This window comes from Abramis brama (genome assembly GCF_963993115.1).
Source record: "Abramis brama genome assembly, chromosome: 2".
NCBI lineage: Eukaryota > Metazoa > Chordata > Actinopteri > Cypriniformes > Leuciscidae > Abramis > Abramis brama.
This window is the reverse complement of record NC_139964.1, coordinates 23,359,170-23,367,110: the sequence shown is the minus strand read 5'-3', so window position 1 is coordinate 23,367,110 and position 7,941 is coordinate 23,359,170. Positions and strand designations below refer to the sequence as shown.

General features: G+C 43.1%; 1 protein-coding gene across 1 annotated transcript in view; it reads left to right on the top strand.

The window, feature by feature from the left end:
• The window catches only part of LOC311077974 (adhesion G protein-coupled receptor E4-like), a gene marked incomplete at its 5' end in the record, with an annotated part of 93,951 nt that overhangs the window by 66,573 nt on the left and 19,437 nt on the right, over positions 1-7,941 (top strand). The window lies entirely within an intron of this gene.

The window sequence follows — 7,941 nt, the reverse complement described above, 5'->3', positions numbered from 1 at the left end:
CTTTTGTCAAAACCATTTTGAAAGTGACACACTTCCTGCTGCCAGTTGGTGGCGCTATAACTTTGACTCACAATAGTTACATCCATCTGATCGGCCTCTTACCACGAACACACTGCTGAAGTTTCATCAAGATCAGTTAATGTATGCAGAAGTTATAACACTTCGTGTTTCTCTTTTCTCGCCATAAATTCGTTTCCTCGCCACGACCAAACCGTTTGAGATATCAAAAATCCATCCGCAATTTAGCATCCTCAATGTCTTGACTTCATGCACACCGAGTTTGGTGGGGATTGGATGAATTCTCTAGGAGGAGTACTTCGCATTCCACAGCAAGCGTTTTCCAAACAACCCATAATAGCCGACTTCCTGTTGGGCTGGCGTAAAACTTGACCGGGGAAAAGTTGTTTGGCCCGATGAGATCTATATGTGTACCGAGTTTCATATTAATTCATGCAAGCGTGTTTGATTAATGGACCAAGTTTTCAGACCCAGTTCAAGGGGGCGCTGTTGAGCCCCCCTGCCACGCCCGGGTACCAGCTTCAGCCTGGCCCTGATGCCAGGGGGTTCTGACTTGTGTGCAAAGTTTCAAGAGTTTTTGAGCACGTTAAGGACCCCAAAAGCCCCTGAAACCTTGATTAACAATATAAAAGCAATAGTCAAATCCCCCCCTCCCCTCACACACACAGAGAGACAGGGAGAGGGAGAGAAAATTCTCCAGAAAATCCACATTTAAACCAAAATATCTCTCTTCCTCTTGGTCCGAGCTAGTTACTGTAAATTAGAAAGTTGTCCGTCTTGATGAGAACAATACACATACCAAGTTTTGTTGCTGTTGATAAAACTAACCCCCCCAATTTTGACTAAAGGTGGCGCTACTGAGCCATTTCACCACGCCCGTTTCTGAAACTTTGCACATGTCTACCGGATAATATATGTGATGTGTCTGTCGAGTTTCATGCATTTTCAAGCATGTGAAGAGTCTCAAAAGCATCCGAAAATAATATTAAAGTTTGATGCGTTGCCACGGCAACAGTATCTAAGATATCAATAATCCTTTCACAGGTCTACATCTGCCGTGTGTTTACATTATACACATAAAGTTTGAAGCAAATCGGGTAAAAATAAGAGGGTGATTTCAAAGCATTTTGAAAGTGACACACTTCCTGTTGCCAGTTGGTGGCGCTATAACTTTGACTCACAAATGTCACATCCATGTGATCGGCCTCTTACAACTAACACACTGCTGAAGTTTCATCAAGATCAGTTAATGTATGCAGAAGTTATAACACACTTCCTGTTTGAATTATTCGCCATAAATTCGATTCCTTGCCACGGCCAAACCGTTCGAGATATCAAAAATCCGTCCGCAATTTAGCATCCTCAATGTCTTGACTTCATGCCGACCGAGTTTGGAGGCGAATGGATGAATTTCCTAGGAGGAGTACATCAAATTCCACAGCATGCGTTTCCAAACAACCTATAATAGCCGACTTCCTGTTGGTCTGGCGTAAAACTTAGAGCACGAAAGTTGTTCGGCCCTATGAGGTCTATATGTGTACCGAGTTTCATATTATTACATGCAAGCATGTCTGATTTATGGACAAGTGTTCGGATCCCGTTCCAGGGGGCGCTGTCGAGGCCCCCTGCCACGCCCGGGTACCAGCTTCAGCCCGGCCCTGATGGCCGCGGGTTCTGACCTGTGTGCAAAATTTCAAGAGTTTTCGAGCATGTTAAGGGCCCCAAAAGTGCCTGAAAGGTTGACAAAATAATAATAAATATAGCTGCGAGCAGCGATGGAGGGCCCAAGCCGGCGGCACCGCCACCCCGGTGCCTTTAGGTAACTAAAGGCATCGGGGTTGCGGTGCCACCGTCTTGGGCCCGTAATCGCTGCTCGCAGCTATATTTCCACTTCGTGTTTCTCTTTTCTCGCCATAAATTCGATTCCTCGCCACGGCCAAACCGTTCGAGATAACAAAAATCCGTCCGCAATTTAGCATCCTCAAAGTCTTGACTACATGTACACCGAGTCTGGAGGGGACACGGTGAATTGTCTAGGAGGAGTATTTCACATTCCACAGCAAGCGTTTTCCAAACAACCCATAATAGCCGACTTCCTGTTGGGCTGGCGTAAAACTTGACCAGCGGAAAGTTGTTAGGCCCGATGAGATCTATATGTGTACCGAGTTTCAAATTAATTCATGCAAGCGTGTTTGATATATGGACCAAGTTTTCAGACTCCGTTCAAGGGGGCGCTGTTGAGCCCCCCTGCCACGCCCGTTTCTGAAACTTTTCACATGTCTACTGGCTAATAAATGTGATGTATCTGTCGAGTTTCATCCAATTTCAAGCATGCTAAGAGTCTCAAACGCATCCGAAAAGAATATTAAAGTTTGATGCGTTGCCACGGCAACAGTATCTAAGATATCAATAATCCTTTCACAGGTCTACATCTGCCGTGTGTCTACATTATACACATAAAGTTTGAAGCAAATCGGGTAAACATAAGAGGGTGACTTCAAAGAATTTTGAAAGTGACACACTTCCTGCTGCCAGTTGGTGGCGCTATAACTTTGACTCACAATAGTCACATCAATGTGATCGTCCTCTGAAAACGAACACACTGCTGAAGTTTTATCAAGATCAGTTAATGTATGCAGAAGTTATAACACATTTCCTGTTTCTCTTTTCTCGCCATAAATTCGTTTCCTCCCCACGGCCAAACCGTTCGAGATATCAAAAATCCGTCCGCAATTTAGCATCCTCAATGTCTTGTCTTCATGCACACCGAGTTTGGTGGGGATCAGATGAATTCTGTAGGAGGAGTACATTAAATTCCACAGCATGCGTTTTTCAAACAACCCTGAATAGCCGACTTCCTGTTGGGCTGGCGTATAACTTAAGAGTGCGAAAGTTGTTCGGCCCGATGAGATCTATATGTGTGCTGAGTTTCAAATTAATTTATACAAGCTAGTTTGATCTATGGACCAAGTTTTCGGACCCCATTCAAGGGGGCGCTGTTGAGCCCCCCTGCCACGCCCGGATACCAGCTTCAGCCCAGCCCTGATGGCCGCAGGTTCTGACCTATGTGTAAAGTTTCAAGAGTTTTCGAGCATGTTAAGGGCCCCAAAAGCCCCTGAAACCTTGAAAAACAATTATAAAAGCAAACCTCTCCTAACAGACAAATCCCCCACACACACACACAGAGACACAGAGGCAGAGAGAGAGAGAGAGAATTCTCCAAAAAATCACATTCAAACCAAAATATCTGACTTCCTGTTGGTCAGGGCTAATAAGTGTAAATTAGAAAGTTGTCCGGCTCGAGGAGAACAATATACATACCGATTTTTGTGACTTTACGTAAAACTAAGCCCCCATTTTTGACTAAAGGTGGCGCTACTGAGCCCCTCACCATGCCCGTTTCTGAAACTTTGCACATGTCTACTAGGTAATAAATGTAATGTGTCTGTCGAGTTTCATGCAATTTCAAGCATGCTAAGAGTCTCAAAAGCATCAAAAAAGAATATTAATGTTTGATGCGTGGCCATGGCAACAGTATTAAAGATATCAAAAATCCTTTCACAGGTCTACATCTGCCGTGTGTCTACATTATACACATAAAATTTGAAGCAAATCGGGTAAAAATAAGAGGGTGATTTCAAAGCATTTTTAAAGTGACACACTTCCTGCTGCCAGTTGGTGGCGCTATAATTTTGACTCACAATAGTCACATCCATGTGATCGGCCTTTTACCACGAACACACTGCTGAAGTTTCATCAAGATCAGTTAATGTATGCAGAAGTTATAACACACTTCCTGTTTTCATTATTCGACATAAATTTGTTTCCTCGCCATGGCCAAACCGTTCGAGATATCAAAAATCCGTCCGCAATTTAGCATCCTCAATGTCTTGACTTCATCCTGACCGAGTTTGGAGGAGATTGGATGAATTCTCTAGGAGGAGTACATCAAATTCCACAGCATGCGCTTCCAAACAACCCATAATAGCCGACTTCCTGTTGGGCTGGCATAAAACTTAGAGCACGAAAGTTGTTCGGCCCGATGAGATCTATATGTGTACCGAGTTTCATATTATTACATGCAAGTGTGTTTGATTTATGGACAAGTGTTCGGATCCCGTTCCAGGGGGCGCTGTCGAGCCCCCCTGCCACGCCCGGGTACCAGCTTCAGCCCAGCCCTGATGGCCGCGGGTTCTGACCTGTGTGCAAAGTTTCAAGAGTTTTCGAGCACGTTAAGGTCCCCAAAAGTGCCTGAGAAGTAGAAAAAAAATAATAATAATAATTAAAGCTGCAAGCAGCGATGAAAGGGCCCTCGCACCCGTGCCATCGTCACTCGGTGGCTTTAGGAAGACAGAGCATGGTTGGGCAATGTGCATTTAAGGAGGTATAGTAGTTGCTAGCATGTTTAGTATGTTTCTAGCATGCTTAGTACACAATAGTTATGTGGTTAGTTCTGCATTACTGTGTTAACCATGTCAGTTTTTGTTGCCAGTAGGTGGGGCTATGTCTATATCTGAATATCGCTATGTAGATGTGTTCAGTGCAGGACTTTTATCAAAAAATGTGAAGTTTGGGGCAGATTGGACATTGTATGCTTGAGTTACAGCAAATTCCTATTTAATTGCAGTAATAGCATGCTTTAGCACTTAGCTAAGTGTTTGCTAGCATGTTTTATCATGTTTCTAGTATGTTGTTAGCATGTTTAGCACTTGCTGGCACTTTTTTATATGTTATCAGGAGTTCACAACAGGGTTAAACATGCCACTTCCTGTTGCCAGCAGGTGGCGCTATGACTGTAACTGAATATGTGCATGGTCATGTGTTCAGGACAAAACGCTTATCAAAAGTGTGAAGTTTGGCGCAGATTGGACATTGCCTTCTTGAGTAACAAGAACATCCTGTTTCATTGAATTAGCATGCTTTAGCACTTAGCTAAGTATTGCTAGCATGTTTTAACATGTTTCTAGCATGTTTAGAAGTCAATGGCATTTTTAACATGTTGCTAGAACGGCATCAACGTGTTAAACATGACACTTCCTGTTACCAGTAGGTGGCGCTATTACTATAACTGAATATTATCATGTAGATGTGTTCAGGCCATGACTCTTATCAAACGTGTGAAGTTTGGGGCAGATTGGACATTCCGTGCCTGAGTTACAGCAAATTCCTATTTAATTGCAGTAATAGCATGCTTTAGCACTTAGTTAAGTGTTTGCTAGCATGTTTTAGCTTCTAGTATGTTGTTAGCATGTTTAGCACTTGCTGACACTTTTTTATATGTTATCAGGAGTCCACAACAGTGTTTAACATGTCACTTCCTGTTGCCAGCAGGTGGCGCTATAAATGTAACTGAATATGAGCATGGTCATGTGTTCAGGACAGAACGCTTATCAAAAGTATGAAGTTTGGCGCAGATTGGACATTGCCTTCTTGAGTAACAACAACATCCTGTTTCATTGAATTAGCATGCTTTAGCACTTAGCTAAGTATTGCTAGCATGTTTTAACATGTTTCTAGCATGTTTAGAACTCAATGGCATTTTTAACATGTTGCTAGAACAGCATCAACGTGTTAAACATGTCACTTCCTGTTGCCAGTAGGTGGCGCTATTACTATAACTGAATTTGAGCATGGACATGTGTTCAGGCCATGATTCTTATCAAACGTGTGAAGTTTGGGGCAGATTGGACATTCCATGCCTGAGTTACAGCAAATTCCTATTCAATTGCAGTAATAGCATGCTTTAACACTTAGCTAAGTGTTTGCTAGCATGTTTTAGCATGTTTCTAGTATGTTGTTAGCATGTTTAGCACTTGCTGGCACTTTTTTATATGTTATTAGGAGTCCACAACAGTGTTAAACATGTCACTTCCTGTTGCCAGCAGGTGGCGCTATGACTATAAATGAATATGAGCATGGTCATGTGTTCAGGACAGAATGCTTATCAAACGTGTGAAGTTTGGGGCAGATTGGACATTCCATGCCTGAGTTACAGCAACTTCCTGTTTCATGGCGAAACATCGAAATTTGTCAGGCCGCCGAGGACCCGCCCTTCGACGAAAACTCAAGATCTTCGCAATTTAACGTCGCAAAGGCCTTAAGATTACACTCACCAAATTTGAAGATGATCAGATTAAAACTGTAGGAGGAGTTCGTTAAAGTACGAGGCCTGAAAATGGCAAAAACTGCACAAAAATCTGAGAGGAAGTTCAAAATGGCTGACTTCCTGTTGGGTTTAGGGCTACGCTCCAAGAGACTTTTTTGTAGGTATTAGGTCATTACATATATGTACCGAATTTCCTACACGTACGTGGAACACAGAGGGAGGCGCACTCCGTTGAACTTTTATAGGTGGCGCTATCGAGCCATTTTGCCCCGCCCAATTCTGAAACCTATATCAGATGTACATTTTCGCCAGTTCTGACACGTGTGCAAAGTTTCGTGAGTTTTCGAGCATGTTTAGGCCCTCAAAAATGCGATTAAATGCGGAGAAGAATAATAATAATAAACAGAGCAATTCCAAGAGGGTCCTCACACCATCGGTGCTCGGGCCCTAATAAAAATAATCCTAACGAAAACAATAGGGCCTTCGCCCTTTCAGGGCTTGGGCCCTAAATATAGCTGCGAGCAGCGATTACGGGCCCAAGCCGGTGGCACCGCCACCCCGATGCCTTTAGTTACCTAAAGGCACCGGGGTGGCGGTGCCGCCGGCTTTGGCCCTTCATCGCTGCTCGCAGCTATATTTTTATATATATATATATATATATATATATATATATATATATATATCTTTAATGTATTTTTATCATGTTGAAAAAGTTTGGTGTGAATAAAATAAACCACTTAGGAGGAGTAGCTAAAAACTCAGAGTCTGACATATCCAAAAAATCCACATTCAAACCAAAATATCTGACTTCCTGTTGCTCGGAGCTAATGACTGTAAATTAGAAAGTTGTCCGGCTCGATGAGACCAATATGCGTACTGATTTTTGTAACTGTGGGTAAAAGTAACCCCCCCACTTTTGTCAAAAGCATTTTGAAAGTGACACACTTCCTGCTACCATTTGGTGGCGCTATAACTTTGACTCACAATAGTTACATCCATCTGACCGGCCTCTTACCACGAACACACTGCTGAAGTTTCATCAAGATCAGTTAATGTATGCAGAAGTTATAACACTTCGTGTTTCTCTTTTCTCGCCATAAATTCGTGTCCTCGCCATGGCCAAACCGTTTGAGATATCAAAAATCCATCCGCAATTTAGAATCCTCAATGTCTTGACTTCATGCTGACCGAGTTTGGAGGCGAGTGGATGAATTCTGTAGGAGGAGTACATCAAATTCCACAGCATGCGTTTTTCAAACAACCCATAATAGCCGACTTCCTGTTGGGCGGAGCTAATAACTTAGAGTGTGGAAGTTGTTCAGCCCCATGAGATCTATATGTGTACCGAGTTTCATATTAATTCATGCAAGAGTTTTTGATATATGGACCAAGTTTTCAGACCGTGTTCAAGGGGGCGCTGTTGAGCCCCCCTGCCACGCCCGGGTACCAGCTTCAGCCCGGCCCTGATGACCGTGGGCTCTGACCTGTGTTTAAAGTTTCAAGAGTTTTTGAGCATGTTAAGGGCCCCAAAAGCCCCTGAAACCTTGAAAAACAAAGATTAAATGGAATAGACCAATCACCCCCACCCCCTCCACACACACACACACACATAGAGACAGAGAGAGAGAGAGAAAATTCTCCAGAAAATCCACATTCAAACCAAAATATCTGACTTTCTGATGGTCTGAGCTAATGACTGTGAATTAGAAAGTTGTCCGGCTCGATGAGAACAATATACATACCGATTTTTGTGATTCTAGGAAAAACTAAGCCCCCATTTTTGACTAAAGGTGGCACTACTGAGCCCCTCACCACGC